Source organism: Neofelis nebulosa, chromosome 9, assembly GCF_028018385.1.
Source record: "Neofelis nebulosa isolate mNeoNeb1 chromosome 9, mNeoNeb1.pri, whole genome shotgun sequence".
NCBI lineage: Eukaryota > Metazoa > Chordata > Mammalia > Carnivora > Felidae > Neofelis > Neofelis nebulosa.
This window is the reverse complement of record NC_080790.1, coordinates 75,664,688-75,689,637: the sequence shown is the minus strand read 5'-3', so window position 1 is coordinate 75,689,637 and position 24,950 is coordinate 75,664,688. Positions and strand designations below refer to the sequence as shown.

The window sequence follows — 24,950 nt, the reverse complement described above, 5'->3', positions numbered from 1 at the left end:
AAATTTTGACAGTCTACTATTTAAATTGTTAGGTGGGGACAGGGGGTAGGGATAAAAGGAGGATATAATGTAAAGTAATAAAAAATGTTGTTTCCTCCCCAAATTGTAAAAACTAGGTTCCCTGTCCATATTTCCAATAATATGCATTAAGGATACATTTTGTCTCCCCAAATTCACATACATATACTCATATGTGGCCACACATACAGCCATATATGAAACATCTTCTGGTCCATTAAAACTGTGGACAGTACATTTTTCCCAATTACACCTGAGGCTGACAACACCAGCACAGAATCCATATTCATGTACTTCCACAGGTGAAGCATTAATATAGTAAGGCAAGGTTCCCTTTTGTTTGCCTCTGTCCCCTGCCTCTGTATTACTGTGGCTCAGCCTGGGAGCTCCACAGAATCTGAAACAATTATTCCGCACCTAGCTTTCTGTAGTGGGAGTGAAGACAGGGTTCCCAAACTCCATCCTCTACATCACTTTTATCCCCAGGTCCTTTTTTATTTTTATCTAGAGTACTTATCATCTACTACACACGGGTTTGTTGTGTGTGTGTGTGTGTTTGTGTGTTTAAAATATATAAATTTATATTTATATTTCATTCACTTCTATATCCTGGCACACAATAGGTGCTCAATCCTACTACTGTTTTAGTTTGCATTTCCTTGAGCACTGGTTTAGTTGAGGATCTCTTTGTGTGTTTGCTAGCCAGTTAGACTTTCCTCTGTATTCCCACTTCCTAACACTATGCTCCTTAGCACATGGTGCAGACTCAATAAATTACAACTTAAAGGCATAAAGGAAGGAACAATCAAGAGCCAATTTCTGGCAGTTTTGCTTTTGGATTCTTCTTGATGAAGCTGGGAATTTGGTTTAAGAAAAAGAGTTGCCTTAAAATAAAAGGAGATGCCAGTGACTAGAGATTGTTTAAGGGCATTACAGCAGTACAACCCACATTCATATTATGGGAAAACTGTCCTAGCAAGCACCAATCAACAGCACGCTCAGGTGAAATCCGAAAATGAAATCTGAGATGCCCTAACATGGCATGTTAAGGCTAACCATGGTCACAGGGTCTCTCATTCCAAGCCACCAAATCCTCTGGTGAACAGTTTCTGGTATGTTTCTAGGTCAAAAACAGTTCTTGTTAACTCATAGACTAATCTCTGAGGCTATTAATTAGAAAAGCTTAAGTCTTTCTTCTCTTGGCAACTGTATTAAACTTACGCTTCTGCCATTTTGAACATAAGCTAAAGTACAGCATCCTGTCACACAATAAAAGAAGACCAAGGAAGCTAAGAGATTTGACCTAGAATGTAAAAAAATCTTTACAAAGTCCTGACTTGCCAGCTCCCAGGTCAAGATTTCTGAGACTCATTCATAGGACTCCATTTACCATGGACGATCTCATCACCAGGATGAATAAAAATGGACTTAGGCACCTTTACCAGAAAGGAAGGTCAAAGAGCAAACTTTGATACAGGTACATAACCTTGATATCGCTAATAGGTTTGGGGACAAAATAACTTTTTTTTAGGTTTATTTATATTTTAGAGAGGGGGGGGGGACAGAGTGTGAGCAGGGGAGGAGCAGAGAGGGAGGGAGACACAGAATTCGAAGTAGGCTCCAGGCTCTGTGCTGTCAGCACAGGGCCCAATGCGGGGCTTGAACTCATGAACTGTGACATCATGACCTGAGCCGAAGTCAGACGCTTAACTGACTGAGCCACCCAGGCACCCTGGGGACAAAATACTTTTGATATGAAAATATGTTATATTTACACACAATTTTTTCGTTAAGACTCAATATAGTATTTTCCCAAGATATCTCTGTGGGTCACTGCAGAATTGGGCAGAATCAAGCCCATTTGATCCATAGAATAACTGGGCCATGGACAAGGGTTAGGTCATAGAGTTAAAGAAAATACAAATTGGAGAATTCCAGAATTTAGAAGAGGGATACAGATGTTACTAAGGAAAGAATTCTAGGATATAAGAACTAAACACTGGTCCTTATAGGATCAGCTACACAAGCAGGTAAGAGCACAAATAATTCATGGTATTCATTTCTCAAACCACTAAGAGGAATACTCTGATGGAGTACATCTCAGTTAGAACTGACAATTTTAAATAAATTTGACTTTTAAAGTGATTTGGAAATTTACTTCCACTTTATATGAAAGCTTTTCTTCTTTATGTCCCTTCCCTTTTATAATATTCTAACAAAACTTCTTTCTTTCCCTTTGAAGCAGGGGTGTCTCTTGGTTCATAAGAGATGGTTTATAAATAACACCTACTATTTTGAACAGAAAATTTCAAGAGGCAACCCAATTCCATCATTCCAACTGGAAGAAGTAGTAAGTTTCACTCTTTAAAAAATTTTTTTTCAACGTTTTTTATTTATTTTTGGGACAGAGAGAGACATAGCATGAACGGGGGAGGGGCAGAGAGAGAGGGAGACACAGAACCGGAAACAGGCTCCAGGCTCCGAGCCATCAGCCCAGAGCCTGACGCGGGGAGTTTCACTCTTTTTAAAAGTCACATTGATCCAGGTCACACTTAACTTTATCATTAATTACTGTGGCAGACAGACCCCAAGGAGACCCTCCAGAGAGATTCACCTCCTGGTGATCACTCCTTGTATAATCCCCTCACCTTGAGTGTGAGCTTCCAAGCAGTGGAATATAACAGAGGTGACAGGATGCCACTCTTGTGATCAAGTTACCTAACAGGGGAAATGTGATTTTCCTAATTTCTTGATGAAGTAAGCAGTCATATTGAAGAAGCCCATGTGGCAAGGAACTGTGGGTGGCCTCTAGAACCTGAAAGTGGTCTCTAGCCAGCAGCCAGCAAAAAGCTGAAGCCCTCAATCATACAACTGGGAAATGAATTCTGCCAACAACCTGAATGAGCTTGAAAGTGAAGCTTAGAAGTGCCTTGAATGGACTCAAAAACAAGCAAATAAAAAACAAACTTTCTAATGCTTATAAAAACCTATTCATTTATTCATTCAATGAGTGTTATAAATTATTTGAGTGTCTGCTTTGTATTTGGCTTTGTTCTAATTAATAAGATTACAGCAGCAAACAGGATGAAAACTTAAGTAAACAAATAAAAATTATAATTATAATGTGATAAATGCTATAAGGGAAATAGGGTAACATGATAGTCACAGAGAATGGAGGTGGCTAAGTGAATGATTTGGGATTGACTCTTTGAAGAAATATAGTAAAACAGACACTTAAAGAATGAGAAGGAGCCAGCCATGCAAAGAGCCAGCGAAAGAACATTCTAGGCTGAAAAAACAAACGCAAAAGCCCTAAGAAGGGAATTGTGCTAAATGTTCACAAAACTGAAAGGAGGCAGTGTGGCTAGGACATAATGGGCAAAAGGAAAAGTGGTCAGAGATAAAGCAGACAAGGGTCTGACAGGTCCCATGGCAAGGAGTCTGAATTTTATTCTTTTTACAGTGGGGACAGAGACAGGATCTAACACACATTTGCAAAAAAGCATGCTGTATAAAATGGACTGAAAACAGACAGAAGTGGAAACAGGGAGTCCTGGTAAGAGGCTTTTTCAGTATACCTAGACTGTGGTCTAGAGTCAGGAGGTTGGAGTGGAAAAAAGGAGAAGCAGTCAATTTTGGGAGATGATGAAGCAAAAGAAAGGATCAAGGATTTTAATAAAAATAAATTTTTAATGAGGATAGGTCTGTGGCTCTACTAACTGGGTGGATGGTGATGTCATTAATCGAAAATAGAGAAAGATGGCAGAGATTCACTTAATGGTTTCCATCTTAAATCTGGGGAAGGTAGGGAGAGTTAGCAGACAGAGGCCAAGAGTTCTTTTCTAGACAAGTCTATTTATTAGACTTCCAAACTGAAAAGTCAGGTTGGCAGCTAAATATATGGGATCTGGAGCTCAAGGGAGAGATGTATGGGGAAGCATTCCAGGTATGAACATAATAAACATCTAAAACCTGGGGAGGGAGGCAAAGTGTAGGGAAAGGCTCGAGCAGCAACAAGGGACAGAGGTGGAAGTGTGCACTGTAAGCAGCTATAAAAATGAAAAACTGAATACAATTCTTTTGCAGTTGCTATTTGCAAATAATTCTGAAATTCATCTAAAAACTACTACTGGTTTATACTGAGTGTTCCCTCCAGAATCCTTTTTATGAACACCTAGTAATTTTCATTGGATGAGACACTTAACCTTTAATGATAGATATTCCATAAGTAAATGATCATGACAGGACTGAATTGTCAAGTGAGAATTCATAATTTGGTTCGGGTGTTACTACCACGAAGGGGCAAAATACAAAGGGCTGCAGAGAAGCTATATACTAAGCTGTCAAAGTTCTTCAAGTTCCTTGTACAAGAAAATCCATTTTTTTAGTAATAACACCAGAAAATATTCATATTGGGTGTTAATAAATGTCTGGAATTTTATACTGCTAACTTAATTCATCTTCACACCCCTGTGGTTGTTATTATTGTTGTATAATTAGCTCCGTTTTGCCTAAGAGTAAAGAGGCACAGAACAGTTAAGCAAGTTGCCCAAGGTCACACTGCCAGGGTGTAGCTGAATGCAATGGGTCTACTGCTGGAGCCCAAGCTTTTGAACACAATGCCATTCTCTGTTTCTCAGAAGTGAAGTGGTATCATTTGATCTAGCGATGCTAATTCCAGCTCTCTTGCTTGGGTTGCAAAGAAAACCCACTGACTTTACCTATTTTTTTTTTTTTTTATGGGAAAGTTTTGTAACAACCAGGAACACATTTTTTGTTTACAAGGTAATATTTTCTATTCATTCATAAGGCTTACCATAACTAAAAATATTCTGACAAAATAGGTATGCTTTTAAAATTCTGTATCACATTGTTCTTATTACAAATCTGATGTAAATGGTGACAGTGTCTATGTAATGACAAAAAAAAAAAAGAAAAGAAAAGAAAAGAAAAGAAAAGAAAGAAAAAAAAGGAGATTTGTGAAGAAAGTACAGTCCTTGTTTTGACAGGGTACTAGTCTTTTCTCTTATAAAACTATAATTTACTTTCTCCTGTTCCCTTTCCCTCTAATTTTTCTATCCTGTCAATAAGAAAAATCAATTACGGCATTTTGACACACTGAAAATAATTATGATTTGCCACCTAACCAGCTCAGCTATGAATGACAGATACTTTTTCTTTTTCTCAAGGGAAACTTGACTGCTTTGAGACATTTCCATTTCTGGGTTTTTGTTTGTTTTTATTTATTTTGAGAGAGAGAGAGAGAGAGAGAGAGAGAGAGAGAGAGAGAGAGAGAGAGCGCACAAACACGAACCAGTGGGAGAGGGGCAGAGAGAGAGAGAGATAGGTGCAGAGGATCCAAAGTTGGCTCTGTACTGACAGCAGACAGCCTGATGCAGGGCTCGAACTCAGGAACCATGAGATCATGACCTAAGTCAAAGTCAGGCACTTAACCAACTGAACCACCCAGGTGCCCCGGGACATTTTCATTTATGGTTGGTTCCTTCACAGCAGCAGAACAGTAAGTATGGAGGTTAGGACATAAGTATGTTCATGTCAGAGTCAGAAGAAAAGGAGTTATGTCCCTTCTATTGGTGGTTTTCCTTCTTTCTCCTTTTGGGTAACTATCAGTCCTGATAAGTTCTAAACAATTACATTTTTTTTAAATGTAAAAAGCAAATTATTTCATGGCTACCTCCCCTTTTTTGGCAAATAGTACAAGAGAAAAGAATGATGGCCAAAGGTCTTGAGGACCTATGCTCCCGTTTCTCCTAAGTTAAGTAAATTCCCATATTAGACTATATTCCAATAGAAGGCCTTCTATTACAATAACTTCTCAAAACTTTTAGGACTGGAAAGTCTTACAGGAGGTCATAGTATAACCTTTCAATTCACAGATGAGAACATCTGTACACAAATATTGGCTACAGTGATTGAAGTTAGGACTGTCTTCATGTGCTCTTATACCTTCTACCATGAACAAGGAATACAACCCAAGTTTCCTCAGTTTGGTTTTTCTATAGCCGCATTTCAAAAGACAACAAGTTTTCCTTTATTCACCAAACATCTGAGGACACAAAAGAAGGCAAAGTCAAAAATTACTAACTGCAGGGAACCTGGGTGGCTCAGTCAGTTGAGCATCTGACTTCAGCTCAGGTCACAATCTCCCGGTTCGTGAGCCCCACATCAGGCTCACTGCTGTCAGTGCAGAGCCTGCTTTGGATCCTCTCTCCCCATCTCTGCCTCTCCCCTGCCTGTGTTCTCTCTCTCTCCAAAATGAATAAACGTTTTAAAAAAAAATTACTAACTGCAATACAGTATGATGAAGTACAATGGTTCCCAAATGTCAGTTCATGACAAACTTTTTAGTGGTCAATTGCAAAATGAGAAAAAGAACAATGTCAAAGTTTTTCGACAAGATGAATTTATTCAATTTAAAGAACTGTCCCGTACTATATAATTATGACACTCCTGCTATTTTGGTACTAAAACAGTCCTTTAATTTTTCCCTGTTATGTGGGGGGAAAAAATCCCAGAAATATATCACTCTCCATAACCCTACTATATTAGCTATCTACTGCTGTGTAACAAAATACCCCAAAATCTAGCAGCTTAAAACAACAAACATTTATTATCTCAGTTTCTATGGGTCAGGAATCCAGGAGCAGGTTAGCTGGATGGTTCTAGCTCTCATGAGGCTGCAGTCAAATTGTCAGCTGGGGCTGAAATCATCTGAAGATCTGAGTGGGTTGAAAAATCTTTTTCCAAGATGGCTCACTCGCATCATGGTTGGCTGATGGCCTGAGCTCCTCAAATGCTGTTGGCCACAGGCCTCAGGTCCTCTCCAAATAGGTCTCTCCTAGGGCTGCTCACGACATGGAAGTTGGCTTCCCTCCAGTGAGTGATCCAAGAGAATGAAAGCATCCAAGACAGAACCACAATGACTTTTGTAACTTAATCTCAGAAGGGATATGCCATTACTTCTGTCATTGTCTACTGGTCACAAAGACCAGTACAATGTGGGAAGGGACTATATCAGAGTGTTAATACCACAAGGTAGGGATTACTTTAAACCATTTTGGAGACTGGCTACCAGGACCACATTTATTTATTTATTTTTTTTAAGTTATTTTACTAGACCACAAAATCAAATCTGAAAACTTTTGCAATAGAAAGGACATAAAAGTTAAAAGATTACTCTTCTAGTTACTGAAAAATTAAGTCACTTGATTTTCTTGCCTAGGTTTCTTTAGAAAATAAGGGGGTTGGATTTGATAGTTTCTTAAATACTTTCCAGTGCTAACACACTACAATTCTACACTAGGGATGATGATGATGGTGATGATGATGATAAAGATGACAATGAAGACAAATTTGATAACTTGCCCAGGTTCACTAGGCTAATAAATGATGAAGCCAAAATTTGAACTCAGGAAATTCGACTGTATAGCCTATGCTATATATCTTAACCTTTGGAAATAAATGAAAATGAAAGACAGTGAGAAACACTAAACAAGTTAAGTAACATCTTGCTACCTTACTCTCTCATCCACTGCAAAAGGGAAAGAGAAAACAATCTCATTCCATCCTTACTAAGTATCTCATAAATACTAATTAGCTATTTTATTATAACTTACTTAGGACAACGCAATATAAGGGCCCACTTCAAGAAACCTGTCTTCATAACAACTTGTAATATAATAATGCTTTCTGTAATATGAAATTTCCATTGTAAAATGAACATGCTTGCTATATTGTTAGGGTATCACCTCCAGATGACTTTGGTAAAAAACACCCATAGTCAAGGAAAGCTTCTATGCAGGCTTGGAGAGGGGGAGGGGGGTGGTGGTAGTAATTTTTAATTTTTAATCTTGGTATTTTTCTCTCCTTTTTCTTTCTTCTTCTTCCTAAGCACTACTTTTAATTTCCCTTGAAAACTTTATAATAGCTGACTTTTAATTTTTTTATTTTTTTTAATTTTTTTTTTTTTAACGTTTATTTATTTTTGAGACAGAGAGAGAGCATGAACGGGGGAGGGTCAGAGAGAGAAGGAGACACAGAATCCGAAACAGGCTCCAGGCTCTGAGCTATCAGCACAGAGCCCGACGCAGGGCTTGAACTCACAGACCGCAAGATCGTGACCCGAGCCGAAGTCGGCCGCTTAACCGACTGAGCCACCCAGGCGCCCCATAGCTGACTTTTTAATAAATCATTTTTCGTTAATGTTTTTTAAGAAAATATGACAATCACTACGCAGATAAACAAAAGACCATACTATAATGGTTTAATATTATTTATCCTTCTCTTTAAAAAAATACATATACATACACATTTATGCTCATTGGCATCATATTCATGATAGTTTCAATTATGTTTTTTCTAGATGTCTTCTGAATGTACTTCTTCGTCCCCCAAATATTAATACTCTTTTTCAGCAAAATTAGAAACCACTGAGCGAACGCCATTGGTATCAATAACAAGGAAAATCTGTGACTGTGGCTGCTCAGTGCTCAGTAAAGGCAATCTTCTGGCATGAAACAAGGCCAGAAGTCAGTTAAAAAGAATGATGCAAAATTTCTTAAAAACCTCGCCAGAGAATGAACATGAAAAATAGAGGGCAAAATAACATTGTCAAATTTGCTTTCCATTTTAGAACTCAAGGCAAGACAAAAGTCACCTTGGGAATAGTAGACAATGTTTCCATTGCTTTCACTAATATGGCAGAAAAAAATTAATGTTTCAGGCATTCAAGAGTGACAATTGTCTTTCAGACAGTTGGAAAGGACTTGAAAAAAACATTTGTTGGAATAAATGGAATGTGCCTTGGCTTCTGTGGTCAAAATTTCTGGGACTCAGCTGAAACAAGATTCTGGCTTAAGACTTATATGGTTTTCATCACCCTATAAACATTAACATTATTGATGCAGATCTGTCGCTTGAAATATTTTACCCATATCCTCCACTGCAAGGAATTTTCTTTTTACCCATTCATCTCTAGTGACAAATTTGTGGCACTTACAAATTTAAAAGGCTGTCAAAATCTAATAATGAAACCTTGGGGGGAGTCATATGGGGGCACAGATCAGAAAGAACCAAAATTAATTTCAGAGGATTTACTACATAGGTTAGGGGTCACCATAAGGTGAATTTCACTCTACAATGTGAAATCTACAGAAGCAATACCTTCCCAGAAGCAAAGAAGTGGTAGAAAAGGAAGTAGTGCTAGTCAAGGCATGGAACAAAGTGAGAAACTCGTTACAGAAAGCAATGCATAGACAGCATAGAAAACCACATGTCGTCAGTGACTTGAAACCATGCCACACTTGTTTTAATAATGGCTAGTTCTAAAAATCAGATATACTTTTCAACCATTGATAGCTCACCTGGGAAACTATCCATCTTAACAGGAATTGAATTTAAAGGCTTGAGTTCTACAAATCTTCCCTAGAAAGTGTAACAAAAATAGAAAGATAATTTAAAAAGACAAAAAGGCTGGGACTTTCCCCCCTGCCTAAACCTCCATGGTACCTGGTACTAGAGAAAGTCCAGTGGCTAGGAACATGTGTTCCTCAAGGCCTTAGTCTAGGTGTCTTGAGGAAGGAAAGTCAGAAGGAAGAGGCTGCAGGCTGGTACATCACGCAGAGGACACAGATGAGGAAGGCGCTCATGAACCAGGCGGAACCTCTGGAGAAGCTCTGGCCTGGGGTACGCCAGAGACCATACTGGAATAAGACCTGGGGCATTCATTCTGAGTCAGACTATAAAACAGTTGCCTTCTGTGAGAGGTAAAAACTAACGTGCCAGGACTCTCGGCAGGCTGATTTCACATAAAAAGGAGATGGTTCAGGACAGCACACCATGGAAAAAGGAGCCCGGTGCGTAAGACAATCAATCCTGATAGAAATCTGAGGTGGGGAATCAGGTCGCTACTTCATAAATGCTCCTAATGTTGGAACCGCAAGTCCAGAGACCACAGTCCTTTCTACCACGCCAGGGATGGGCTGGTGGTCTCCCAACTACACATGCTGAGAGAGAAGAACAGGAGTGTAGACAAAAAACTCTGCCACACCCTGCCACGACTGAGTCTTTCTAGCCCTTACTCACACCAGGGGAGAGGCGAATCCTTCCCTCACCTTTAAAGCTAAAATCTCACAGACCTAAGGATTGGAAATCCTTTACTCTTGCCTGAGTTCTCAAGTCTGATGTCTGGCCATTTGCAATTCTTCTGTACAGTGCCCAGATGCAGAAGGCCGGAAGGCAACAGACGCTGCTCAAAAGGTCTGGTGAGCGTGCTGGTCAGATCGTTAAGACTGCTTGCTGCACCCCTGTTTTAGTTTCCTAGGGCTGTCGCGACAAATTGCCTTACACTAGGTAGCTTAAAACAACAGAAATGTACTCTCTCACAGCTGTGGAGCCTAGAAGTCCACCATCTCTGAGCGAGAACCCGCTCCACTGCACTCTCCTAGCTCTTGGTACTGTTGGCAGTCCTTGGTATTCCTTGGCTTCCACTTACATTCACTCCAATCCCTATCTCATCTTCTCATAGTGTTCTTTTCTCTGTGTGTGTGTTTTCTCATAGAGACACCAGTCATTGGATTAGGGTGCACCCTAATCCAGTATGGCTTTATTTTAATTATATCTATAAAGACCCTATTTCCAGGTAAGACCATGTTCTGAGGATTTGGGAAGCTATGAATTTGGGGGGCACATTAGTCAACCCAGTATACCTCCAAATTCACCACAAGCAGCATCCAAAACATTTATTCCACCTATACAGCAAATATTTATTTTACCTTCCCTCACCAAAGAGGAAAAAAAATGTAGAATTCTTCACTAAGGAAACTAAAAAGTCCCCAGGGAAAAAGTCTTCTGAAATGTGGCATGTAGACATTGCCCAGTTAAAGAACGGACACCTCTCCTCAAGAGATCACAATAAAGCAAACTACTTGCATATAGCAAAGCTCCATCTGGCCTCATATGGCCATATTCTTAAATAGGAAGAGATCACCATGGCTCTCTTAAAAACTGAAAAAGTCTCCATTCCAAGGAATATCAAGATAACAGAAGAACAAAACAAACAAAAAAAGCAGGAGAAACAGAGATAGAGGGGGAAATCCCTCTGGTTTGCATTCTTAGGAAAATAAAAGAAAATGTTGTAGCTAAAAATAAAAACAAACAAGAAATAATACCATGAGAAAGGAATTACAGATCAAGAGATCATTTTTTAGAAATTAAAGTTAAGATTGAGGAGGGCACCTGTTGGGATGAGCACTGGGTGTTGTATGGAAACCAATTTGACAATAAATTTCATATTAAAAAAAAGATTACCAAAATGATATATTCAAAATAAAATGATTAGAAGATAAAGTTGAGGGCTGGCCCAGCACAACAATGACAAAATTCAAAGGCTGAAAATTTCAGAAAAGAGAGATAGATTCCACCTAAGATGGTCCTTATCTACCTTAGCAAAGTTAGAGAAAACACAGGACAATAAATCAAATGCATAGCACAAGGTATTTTAACAGAGCCAAATGACATCTTCAGATTATAAAAGATACAAGTGTCTAGCCCAAGGAATGAAAAGAGACAAGCACCTAGGCATATAAAGGAAAATGGAAAAACAACAACAACAACAACAACAAAAAAACTTCCAGGGATGTGAAAAACAGGTCCCCCTCAAAGGAATGAGAATCGGATCACCACCAATACCACTGCATGATAGAAAGTGATAGAATGGAAGCAACAAAATCTTGGAGGGAAAATTATTTTCAACCTAAAATTCTGCACCCAGGGAAACTATTATTCAAGTGTGAGAGTCAAATGCCTTTTTGACATGCACAAAGTCAAAGCATTTACCTCTTACACACCTCCAAACAGTTATCTATCAATGGTAGGGTTTTACTTACTGCTTTTTCCTCTTTTCAAACCTTCCACGTACTACTAGTGTAATAAATGCTTTGTGTTTGCTGAATGAAGGAGAGTTTAAAGCAGAGGTCACTTCTTTTTTTCCTTTTCCCATCACTTGTAAACAATTTGAAAATGGCATGTCACAGTTCCTAAACGGGATTCAGAGATCAGAGTCACGTGACTTAACCCTCATGAGATTATTAAAAACTTTGGAAAGCATTATTTTGTTCTATATAAACCAATTTTCTCCCTTTACACAGAATCCCCAAATTGGTCTCTTTCGTCAAAAGAAAACCAAATGGTAAAACAAAGCATATATGTGAAATAATAGGCATTAGGTATACAGAAGTATGAAAGCTATGTACCAAAGTATTTACCAGAGAGCCTTGTTTTTAGTTAGATACTTATGACATGGGTATGTAATGTTCCTGAATATGCTACGTAACAGGGACTGAACATATAAGAACTGCATATTTGAAATCAACATAATTTTATATTAAGAAACAGGTATTCAATTCTTTAGTATAGAAAATGACATTTATACCAAGTTTTCATTGTAAATGCCAGTATTTCCTCTCTATATCTTAACATACAGTGTACAGTTACAAACTAAAAATGAAGTAACATGGTTTATTGTTTAACAGAAGTATAAAGAATACTACCAAAACCCTTTTCTCCTTTCATTTGTGACATGCATAAACAAGAATGGCAACTGTAATCAAGTCCTCTCTTCAATAACATAAGCAGCATGGTTACAGATGCCCCGCGATGCTCAATTATATTAATTATGCATACAACTTAACTATTAAGAGCACAGACTTTGAATCAAAGTAGACTTAGCTTCAAATCTTGGCTCTACTATTAACAGATTTTTAACCATGTGAGCTTCAGTTGTTTCCTCGATAAAATGGAAGAAGAGATAGTGCCTGGCCTAACACTATGGTGAAGATTAGATTACATGGTTAATCTAAGTTTTATTATAAGCCTGGCACAGAATAAGGGCTCAACAAATGCTAACTGCTATGATCAACATCACCACCACCACCACCACCACCACCATTCTCATCTGTTGGGCAGGCAAAACAAAACCCCAAAACTGGAATGGATCATTCTACTATTGAGAGAAGTATTCAGCATTAGGCACAGACCCTATACAAATACAATATATGCATCTCAGAGGCCTGGGAGGTTACACAAATCAGGCCAGGAATATGACGGAGATGGGTAAGGGCTGGTGGTTCACGGGTGGTGTGTCCTTTCCAATCAAACTTAAAAATTATTTTAAAATTCCAGTGCTAGCTAAATGAAATCCTCTGCTGGTGGAATATGGCCCATAGGTAACTGGTTTTCACTGCCTGAACTAAAACCATTATTTAAGCTCTCAAGCTGCCCCTTAGAAAGATACCAGAAAACAGGATTCTAAGATTCCAGTGTGTTGCTATGATTTTTTTCTAGGTTTCTCATTTTAATAAATCTTTTTTTTCCCGACAGAATAAGAGTTACATGTTTTAATTACAGCAAATTAGGAAAGTGTGCAGGTGCACAAAGGAGAAGAAAATGACACATACAATCTTATCACTGGGGAGCAACTGATCTTAATGTTTAGGGATTTTCCTTTTTCCTTCAACTTTTCCTAGGCATATTTTTCTTCTTGTAATACAAATACAAACCCAAGTTTTTGACTGAATACATGGACGTTTGATTTAAGATTCTTTGGAAACTTAACATTAAATAATTGTAGCTTATTCAGTTATATGGACACACTTCAGTAATCCAAAGTCTTTTTAACAATCGAACATTTTCCTTTGCTTTCTCAGTATTTAATTATAGGTAATACTGTAAGAATATGTTTATGCATAAAATTTAAAAGTTAACTTACTTCTTTAGGACATAATCGCACCCCCCCCCCAAGAATTGGTCAAAATGAAAAAGGACATTTTAAAGTCCTTGATAGATACTGTCCATCTGAACACTGAAATAGTTACATCAGTAACTAATCCCACAGAAAGATTAAGGAATGCCTTTTGGCTGTTTGCCAACTATGAATCTATGGTATGTCTAACACATATGTTAAATTAAGATTCTGAAACTACTCCTTACGCATCATCAAAAGAAATTAAAGTCCAGGGAAACATTAAAATTATCATCCTAGCAATATTTTCAACCAACATCAACCCTGAATTTCTTTTTGTTTCAGAAGTATAGGAATAAAAATTAAAACACCGCATCTTACTTACATCAACATTGTCACAGAGCCTACTGTAGAGCTCTAGCTCCTGCTGGGATGTGCTATGGAACCTAAAGTCTATCTACCTAAGAGTGAAGCAGTAGCAATTCGCCAGCTACAGTTAATACAAACTGTATAATCATACCTGAGTCACCTATTTCAATGAAACTTGGAGGGGTAAAGCTGATCACTTCATAAAAGTGATCAGGGTCTTTAGTAATTAACGGTCTCAGTTCTCTAGGACAGGTGAAACCAGGTATCATGGTCAGGTTTAAGAGCCCCATATAACAAAACAAATAGTGCCCCAAAATCTGGAAGTGAAACCAGATTTCCTAACAGGGTAGCATGGGACCATACACACACCTAAACGCCAACAACAAAACAAAACAAAACAAAACAAAACAAAACAAAAAAACACAAAGGACTAGGATACTAAATTTTCTTACTCATCTCATGAGACTATTATATGGAAATCAAGTACAAGAACAGCGAGGCATTTGAAAAATTAAACGTCATTATCACTAGATGTTATAAATTGGTACATGTGGAAGCACTAATTATCAGTTAAGTTTAATATGAAGATACTGAATTCAAAGTTCCTTAAGGGCAGGGATCACGTTCTTTGTGATTCTCATGGTTTATAGCACATTTGCTTTGAAATTGAGGGTATAATTATTTATTGAGTAAATGAATAAATAATATTAATAAACTATATTTGATTAGTATCTTATGCAAAATGGCTTTCAAAAGATTTTCACAGAACCATTGAATCTGTAAGTCCTGGTAGGAACATATTTCCAAACATTTTAGATCCTCTATGCTGGAAGAAAACAATTATAATATTCCTAATTTTTTTGTGCTTTATAACATTAATTGTGAAATAAGTTCCTCTCAGCACCGTATCTTAAAATAAAGCACTGCCCTTGTTCATTAGATGTTCAAGGGGGGAAGTAAGAGAATGACTATATATGCCAATTAAAGCAATTATAGAACAGAAAGATGTTGGGATGAATATCCATCAAGTTAGTTTTAGAACACATAAGAAGCATCAGAGTTTTGGAGGAAAAAAAAAAAAGGCAAAACTGCCCTATCTTGGCTGAGTAGCACTATTAAATTCAGATGCAGGGTTCTATTTAGTTTGGACAGGTCCCAGCCACAGAACAAAGTCAGTCTGTCTTAGTACCATAACTGAATTCTACAAGTTAACAGCTTTTCATGAAAAGCTGCCATTTCAAAATGTCAATCAAATCTGAGCATAAGTGGGAACTCCTGCAGAAATAACCAGCTGCAGGTTTGAAAAACATTTTTCACTGAAAGTGGAAACACAAAAGATGTTTGAACGGGATCTCTTTTCATTCCTGTAACAGTAGACGGCCATTTTCACAACATCAAGGACAGAAAACAGAGGGCAAAATTGCAAATAATGTCTTGAAAGGGCTATTTGCAGGGGTGATGACTGATTCAAGTTACAAATGACAGAATTATTGGCAAATGGGAACTCATTAATATGAAATTGTTTGTTTCTCATTAACTGATCACAGTCTCAGACTATTCTTTTAATTGCACTTGAATGATTATACAATACAGAATGAAATGTAGCCTCAAGTTTTGACATTTACTTTCAACTTCTTTACAGAAATTGATAATGGTATCACCTGTCTTTATGACTGTGGGGGAGGTCACCAATTATAGTTTATAATCAAATTTTAAAAAACATTATTTCACTTTTCAGAACGTCAAAGACAGTAAAAATACCACGAGATCTCGCATCTTTCTTCCAAGAAAAAAATCCCTTCTAAGCAATGCTATAATAAGGTGAAACTACATAAGGGTAGCAAATATGATGTACTGTATGTGGAAAGGAGCTAGTACTTAGAAGACCTGTCAGCACTAGATTTTCAGAGGCATAAAGCAGCATACAGATTGACCAGAAAATAGCTTTTAAAAACTGTTGCACAATGGAAAGAGAGTGATGCAACACAAATGCCCTACAAACATTTTCTTTTTACATCACACACTTCCACAAATTATTTTTTTTCCCACTCATTGACAGCTAATAGGAGAATTTAATGTTCATAGAAATGATGACTCCTCTGAACACCAATGCAGTTGTCTGTGCAGGAGAGAGGATATTAACACTGATTTTCTTTTGTAGAAATGGTAGGGAAAGTCAAAACTGTAGTTTAAAAAGTACTACCTATACTATACATAAGGTTCTATTAGAATTTTCTGGGCTCCCAAGATTAACCAAATTTTATGTATTTGGAAGATTTGGAGAACCTGTTTGAGCCTTGTTTATATACTTATTATACCCCATATTGTTGACACTTAAATATGAAAACAAACAGGTGGTATTTAGAAATTAGACTCCAACTCCCAAATAAATGCTACAAACTATTTAAACCAAGAAGTGTTTTCATACTGGTATGACATAATTCAGGGATGCGAGAATCTGCTGTCTTATGTCTTTTTAAGTTCAACTTCCCTCATTTTCAGAAATTTAGTCTCTCTCTGTTTTGCTGACACAAAAACTGAAACACATCTCTCCCAAATGCAGATTTAATTTTAGTAGGTATGGTCTAATTAACATACTTAACTCTAGCCCAAATTGTGATTCTCTGGTTTCACACACCTATATCTACCTGGGAATTTCTCTTGGGCTTATAATCAACAACAGCAAAGACTCAAAATAAGCACCTAATACCATTCGTATATAAAATTAAGTAAGCAGAGATATATAATAAGTCTCACTAATCTCCCTTAATCTTTTCAAAAGAGCCACAATTCAAGGTCAGCTATATACACCAATCACATTCTCCATTACAGAGAAATAGTCTTCATTCTAATGTGAGTAAATGAATTCAGTTTTAATATGTGTTTCCAAATACAGGACAGTGAAGCCTTGGCGCAACAGCATCTTCTGCTCTACTTTAAGAACTTTTCATTTAGTGCTATAGCATTCATAGAGGTTCCTAAGAGAATACCCAATATTTAGTTCCAAATGCTTTTAATTCTTGCATTTGAACAGCTGTATGAAGTGGCAGAGCTTCTTAAAAAAGTTGGTGGGAGAGGGGGGCATGAGTTGGTTACCAGTTGTCACCCAAAGATAACAGTTACTTTTATGGGGGTATTACAAATGCAAATGGTTAATGCGGTATAAATTGTATATTAGATTTTAGTTAGAATGTCTAAAGCTATCACACAAGGCATTCATCTGTGTTCCCTGTTTATGGGAATGAAATATGTAGTCATTTGAAGTCCACAATATGTATACTGTGTTTGTAATAACTGTAGATTTTACAAGCACATTATTCTTTCCATTAGGATTAAAACCTCACCGAATAGCAATTTGTGAAAGAATTCTAGCAGGGCCCGGAGCCCAGAACTCTGACCTCTGATGAGATGCTTGGCAGCAACAAACTCTGGGTCTAGGCAAAACATCTGGTTTGAGTTAGACTTCCTGAAAAAATAGCCCCTGTACTGGGGAAACTGGTATTCACTCAGCTTTGTATATATACTTTGACTGACTTCAACACTGCTATAGGAAAAAAAAAAAAAAGAGAGAGAGAGAGAGAGAGCGAGAGAGAGAAAGAAAGAAGAAAGACTCCACTAGAATACTTGTCAATCACGATAGACTCTTTGGTGGCCCCTCTAGAATGAAACTCTCTTATTAGCTAGAATAGTCTTTCTATCTTCCTTCCTTATTTCCACGTTATATCATATAGAGTGTATAGTAGCTTCAAGATAAGTTAAAAATAAGTCCAAGTTTGCTATTAGCAAACACAATACATTACTTTTCTTTTAATCACTCCAGGGGAGAATCACCAGTTATTTTTAACTTCATTCTGTTTACATATATGGAGGGAAAAAAAATAAAACAACATTGTGAGGATTCCTATAAATTTGGTAAATATTAAAACTAAAACAAATTAAATAGCTTCTAACTAGTGTTCTTTCTAAAAATGATAAACGTAGTAGCAATGTTTATGGGTAAGAAGTTCTTGGAGTTTCTGCAAATTTAATAAAAATCAAATCCAAAAATGATTCCTCGTGTGTGTGTGTGTGTGTGTGTGCGCGTGTGTGTGTGTGCGTGTGTGTGTGTGTGTGTGTGTGTGTGTTACAGACAAAAATCTTCTGGGTTAATATGCAAACACGACACAACAACTTGGAGACGGGACATTACTTAAAGGTTCTCCTGCCACTTTCATCTTCTGATTAGCAGGTTTAGTAGGACAAATGAGGAAATCCATCCACTGCAATTAACATAAGTCTCTAGGTTATTTAAACCCATCAAAAGGGGACATTAAATTATTCCGCATTCTTATATATACACAGAGTCTTTTGAAGCAGGGTTCTTATATATCAGACTGAAGACAATCCAAAACGATGAATGGTGCTTGCAAAAGAAAAGGGCAATATCTAGGTAAGCTGTTTACTATAGCCAAAAGGATGTAATATAATATTGTATATAAAATTAAAAGAAGCATAAAAACAGGATATTCCCATGTAGTACTCTCTGCCTTGACTACCATTTTCTTTGAGTTTCTAGTAAAAGCAAAAATGTAACCCAACCTATCCCACGTCAATGTGTAAGATTAAGGTTGAATGGGATGTGATTGGGAGCATGGTTCAGTTTGAAGGATCTGGAAAAGTTCTGTAAACCTCAGGTGGTGGTAAATTGCCATTTTACCTTTCTATACATCCCTTTAATTTAAGTATCACTTTCGTGAATAGAACTACAAACTCATTTAAGTTTAATCTTCTGACAGAGCAGTGTGGAACAGAACATAATAGCTGTACATCTCATTAAGTACAAGTTTGCTTTTCTACTAGTGGCATTGCTAAGGACTCTACTGAACAATTAACAGGTTATAAGACATCAATGTCACTCTCCAACAGGTATCAGCCATCGGCAAAACCCACTTCCACCATACTTTAGGGAGCTATTATTTATGCTCTGCTTACAGATTAAAAATAAAATCTTATTGACCAAACCCAAGCCAGCATGTGTTCAAAGTTCCTCAGAATCCTCCTGACACACACACACTTGTTTGTCGACTTGTCACAAATAGCACAAATAGTTTTTAACATCTGTCACACTATTATTCAGCAGATTATAAGCTTTGTACTATCTCCATATGATACACTTTTTAAAAAGAGCACTCATTTCTACCACAAAGTCTTGTTAGTTCCATTCTAATTGAATCCACAAAATAATCATGGAAAGTGAAAGATTTTGCTTCTCTTAACACTGTTTCTTGAATCCATAATTCTTATAAATTTTAACATAACGTGCATTTGCCAGCTTTGAGTAAAGTACCACGTCGCTGAAACTCAGCCCTTCTTTTCTCCCACTCTTGCAACCTTTTTGTGTACGCGCCCCACATACAACCCTCTACACTTCTTAGCTCAATAGAAAAATAAATGTTTCTCTAAAAGGTGTTCATTTTGATACAAAATAAAAGTCAATAAAGGACACGACAAATTCTTCCCATTTAAATGTAATATTTTGAGAGAGTATATTATAAAATACAATGCAGATTTATACCAGCAAATGCCTACCGGCACACGTTTACTTTTCTATCTCAAAACAAGGATAAACTAATCCTGTTGTATTCATTTCTGAAAGAAGGCAAAGGCATTTTTGTTTGAAGCTGTGTGAGAATGCACTCAGGATTATCATACATATTTATAGGTAATCGCACTGTAGGTATATGATGAGCGGCTTAGAAAGTTTTTAGAATAATGATTGCCTAAAATGCCTACATAAATTATTTTTGAAAGACTGCTTTCCCTTAAACCTGACTGCCTAACACTCTGTGTCTGAGTCAGAGCATAAGCATAAATGTATATGACTTGACACGTGCGATGGTTTAATTTTGTCTGATGATTAAACAGAAAGTCATTATCATAACTCTGAAGGCCACTCAGAGAAACCCTTTGAAGCACAGGGAAGGGGACTCCTCTGTCATCCTCCTTATGAAAGAAGTAGCAAGTAAAACACTTTTCTTCTTCATGCAGCTTTGGAATGTACATAGCTCACTCCTTGAGTACAGATCAAAAAAACTAACTGTAACAATGAATAAAATAATAAAAAATAACAGTGGTGATTTTGTATTATAGTAGTACCTTTACACTGGAATTAGCAGCAGATTTTCTTTCCAAAAGGCATAAAGAGCATTTCACTGCTAACCCCCTACATTTTTGAAAGCTGTGGCCACAAAGGCACCTTTATAAAATAAGCCCCCACTTGTTAAAACTGTAACATTGCCACCATCACTAGAGTTTCACCTTAGTGACTTAAATAAATATAAATAAAGTAATAAACACTATATGTTTTATAGAGTTCTATGAACCAGAAAAAAAAAATCACCTTACAAAATAACCTCCTGGCAAATGCAAAAGAAAAGCTAAATTTGGTTTGCTCATATTTTCTGAGTTCCCAGAATATAAGAAGCAGCTAGGGGAAACCTAACTTATTTAACTGAAAGACTTTTGCTTATTTCATTTTCCACATTAGCCTTTATGGAAAGCAAAGGAAAAAAAGTATTAAACAGGAAAGAATCAGAGAAAGGCAGTCATTAAAATAAAAAATATGTAGGGGGTTAAAACAAAATATCTTTCATAGTCTATGTTTTAAGATGACCTTGAAGAAAATCCGTCTACTGACTGATGTCGGACACCGAAAATAAGCTCTGTAAGAATCAGATATGATGGCTGATACTCTAGGCGGTAAAACGTCCAGCAAGTAAGCTACCTGCTTCGCTTCCCGAGCAATTAAGTGATGGTAAAACACCATGCTGCTGCTGTCTGGTGGTTGTTGTATAAACTGTTTTACCCAGAATTGAGGAACAGAAAATACTAATGACTACTATTGTTTCAGACTTGTTAATATACTAATGGAGATTTTGTAAGGTTTGAATGTAATTCTCCAGTCACCTGGATGATAGCAATAACAACAACACTTATTTTAAATGACTCCAAATTATATACAGTTGAGTCAATTTTAATTTGTTTTCATTTAAGGTCTTCTAAAGTTGAGGCCAGCATGCTGAAGAAAAATATTAAACTATGTATAACCCTGTGTCAACATATGATGCTACTGGGAATGGTAAGTGAATTAATTTTCCAAGGAAAATTAATTACTTATGACTTACAGTTGTAAAAGCAAACAACGTAACTCTGGATTAGGGCACATTTAATTTCTGTTTGTAGGAGCGATTAAATTAATTTCATATAATTCATGGTATGTAATGGAAAGCAGAACAAAAATGAAATTCTAGACAATGACTGACATAGAAAAATGTATATATTTATGAACCTGATCCAAAAATAAAGGTCATGGATATTAATCACTGGATAATAAAACAGCATTTTTAATGGCCCTGTAACAATGGATTTTTAGCATAGTTTTTAAGAAAACTTCTCCAAACAGAAATGTCTAATGGAGAAACAAAATAGAAAACTGTAATTACATCCTATAACATCTCTAAATCTCCTTCATCCCCCCACCCCCAAACAGGCAGTTGGAATAAAGGATTTGCACTTCTTTTATTTATAACAATAATTTTTGTCCACATAGATTTGGGGGAGCTAAAACTCAATATACCATTAAGTGATTTTCTTAAAATTACAACTAAATTATCTTCCTAACACCCAAATAGTAAAGTGCTTCTAAAATGGATGATCTGTGATTCATTTGACTGAATTATGCACCTGAATACTGCTAAGACAACAGATTTCGGCTAACTAACGGATCCTAAGAATATATGCACAGCTGTACAAAGGAAAATATTCATTTTTTTACTCCATCATTTCTACCTGTCCCGATTAAGCTAGACATAATCTTTTAATTTTGGATTCCAACTTCATGGCACAGCCCAGGTGTTAAAATCAAGAATTAAATCTTGCCCTGATAGTAACTCCGATGAGTTTCAAGTAGCTATATGAAACGTCATTCTCATGATGTATTAAAAACACACACGAAATCAGAACATTTCATATTCTGGTAATAATCCTAAGTACTGACTATCCCTGGCCACCTGGTGGAAATCATTGTTAGACAAATTCCCACTGACGTTTGGGAGCATGGACTATGAGAGAGTAAGCATTTTGACATATTCTTTTAAAGGAAAGTAAAATATTTCTATGACTTTTGCTTTTAGGAAAGAATAGATGTGGGCTTCTGATGAAAGATACAGCATGAACCCTTAAAAAGATAGAAACAAAAACTATACACACGCAAAATATACATTTCCCCTCAAAATTTTACTTTTTACAAATTTTGAAGTATTCCCTTTTCCTGGTCACACCTTCTATCAAGAAGAGCACTTAGTATTCCCATATTATTTTATCTTTCAAGATAAATATTTATACAGGAAAAAATTAATTTATGTAACATTGCTTTGAGACCGAAGAGAGAAAATTACTAAAAATAATCTAAATTCCATTATAATTTTAGACCTATTAAAGGAAGGAGAAGTGGTTACATTACTTTGGAGTCTATGAAAATTAAAATTTGTGGAACTATAGTCTTCAAAGGGGATTTTTTTTTTTGAAGTAACTGTACTATGAGAAGACTATGGACAGAAACTTTCATTCCAAGAGAAGCTGTGACTTAAGCACGATTAGGAAATGTTTTTGCTCTATTTTGAAGAGTAAAACTAAATGGAGCAATGGAAACGTCACCTTTCTGGCTTCTTTTCCTAAAACACAGGTTATCCTTATTTCAAAAAGGACCTCACTCAGCATAACCCAGACTGAAAAAGGGGTCTGTTTATAAAACTGTCCTAGATAGGTTCTCTTTAGGGTAGGAGGCACATCCAGCTTTGGTTCAACTAGTAAAGCTACCCAGGGGGCTGAAACATCACCTTGGACTCTCAGAGAACTGAAACTTGACTTTATTTCCTTTCATTTTTGGCTTCAACATCAGAACAGGATTTTGAAAAGACAGAAAAAAGAAGAGAATGGATGGGAGAACGAAACCATGTCCTTCTAGATCAGAACGAAATCAATCCTGCCACCCACATCTGTGCTGCTTAACTACACTCGTGAGAAGAACACTGAACGCTTTTCGGAATGGCAATAGAGTCTACGAGATGGACGGGCAAGACTTACGGTGACACTCCCTCCTTAGAAAACACACACACACACACACACACACACACACACACACACACACACACACACACAAAACACCCTCTACATTCCCTTGAGTTTGAAATGAATTTCATAAGTCTCTTCAGGCATCTTTCTTTTATTACAGCCCACATTCATATTTCAGTAGAACAACTACAAGGGAGTCACTAATTTTTTATCTAAACTATGACGTTTTGGCAAACGTTATATAACCAACTATAAATCCACAACAAGCCTCAAATACTAAAGAGCTGGTAATTATATGATGAGAAACAGCTTGATTATGGGAGAGGCAAGGCGGGCTGTCAACAAACAAACAGCTGTTTCTTATTGACAACCCATAACTAGATCGTGCATCCCAACAAACTAAGGAGTTTGTTTCTGTTGTTGCTGTTGTGTTTGTTTTTAACTATTCCACCCCCTTCCCCTCCCACGTCCAAAATACTGAGTCGATTTAAACATTAGATGCAAACCACAACAGAAGAATCGGATACACAAGGATAACAAGTAAAGCACTACAGACTTATAAAAAAATTCTGTACGTAATAACTAACAGAAGTTTAAAGTGTACTTTCCAATTCAACTTCAAATGGCTATCTTTCCCTGTGCAACACGTCCTGTCATTACTATTTATAAGAGGCAGCTCCGGCAATGGGCCTGTTTCCTCATTCTTGGATTATGACCACAGCAATGCTGCCACTCTGATCCTTTGTTCTGGAAGCTTTCTCCGTAGCTTCTTCCATCCTCCCTGTTAGCAGCAGGGAATGAGCATGCTTAGATCTGCCAGTGTGAACTCTAAGGTCCATTGTAACTTGAAACTAAATGATTCTAGGAATACTTGATAAGCTTAGCGTATGAATCAATAATGGGAATAAAAAGAACCTTAACATCACAGGTTAAAAAAAAATCCACAAACGTAAATGGAATCTTTATTTGATGTCCTCGTCATATGAAATAAAATCACTTTCACATTTGCACCTTCAGGCACTTTCATGTACTTTTTGTGTGTGAGGGTTTTTTTTTTTTTTTTAATACATATACATTATTTCCTTTTAACACCCTTTCAGAAAGCATATAGGTAACCTTATTTTATTTTCCAACAAGCCACGAAGAAGTAAAATTACTTTCCCAAAGTCACACAGCAAATGTAGCTAAACCAAGGTAAGATCACAGCTCCTTTTGCTGGGCCCCTGTGTTCTTTCCACTGAACCACAATGAAATGAGGTGGGAGGCCAGTGAAAATGTTCACGCAATTTCAGTGGTAGGCAGGTTCCCTATCCATATAGAAGCTTTACCTCTCTGGGAAATTTTGATTAAACACACCCTGCATTATAACTACCCAATACAAGGAGGAGTATATGTCAATGGGCATACTTAATGCATCCCAGGTATGACTAACAAGTATTTTAATCTAGAATCCAACTTTCCTTTGCAAACTTAATGATAAACAGAGGATTTCTCCACAAGAAGATAGCTCCTATCTCTCTCACAACCACAGGGTTCCATTTTATTTAAAATCATGCTCTTACCATCTAGCAGATTGGGCTGGATATCTTCTGTATTCTGCTGCCATCAGTGGGTCTGTGCTCGGTTAATGCTACTCTGGGAACATGCCCGTAAATTTGTATTTTGAAAAATTCAAAGTTGTTTAAATTTGTCA

At 37.0% G+C, this 24,950-nt stretch overlaps 1 protein-coding gene and 1 long non-coding RNA gene across 16 annotated transcripts in view; one reads left to right on the top strand and one right to left on the bottom strand.

Moving 5' to 3' along the window:
• The window catches only part of SRBD1 (S1 RNA binding domain 1), a 400,072-nt gene that overhangs the window by 236,944 nt on the left and 138,178 nt on the right, over positions 1–24,950 (bottom strand). The gene's annotated exons all lie outside the window — the stretch shown is intronic.
• On the top strand, positions 1,788–24,273 carry LOC131485156 (uncharacterized). 3 transcript variants are annotated; one of them, XR_009248672.1, is made up of 5 exons: positions 1,788–2,048; positions 2,261–2,368; positions 3,482–3,574; positions 21,179–21,263; positions 23,085–24,273. It is a non-coding gene; the product is annotated as an uncharacterized LOC131485156 (long non-coding RNA). The 3 variants fall into 3 exon arrangements; XR_009248671.1 differs by having other exon boundaries at positions 1,790–2,048; positions 2,264–2,368; XR_009248673.1 differs by lacking the exon at positions 3,482–3,574 and having other exon boundaries at positions 1,795–2,048; positions 2,264–2,368.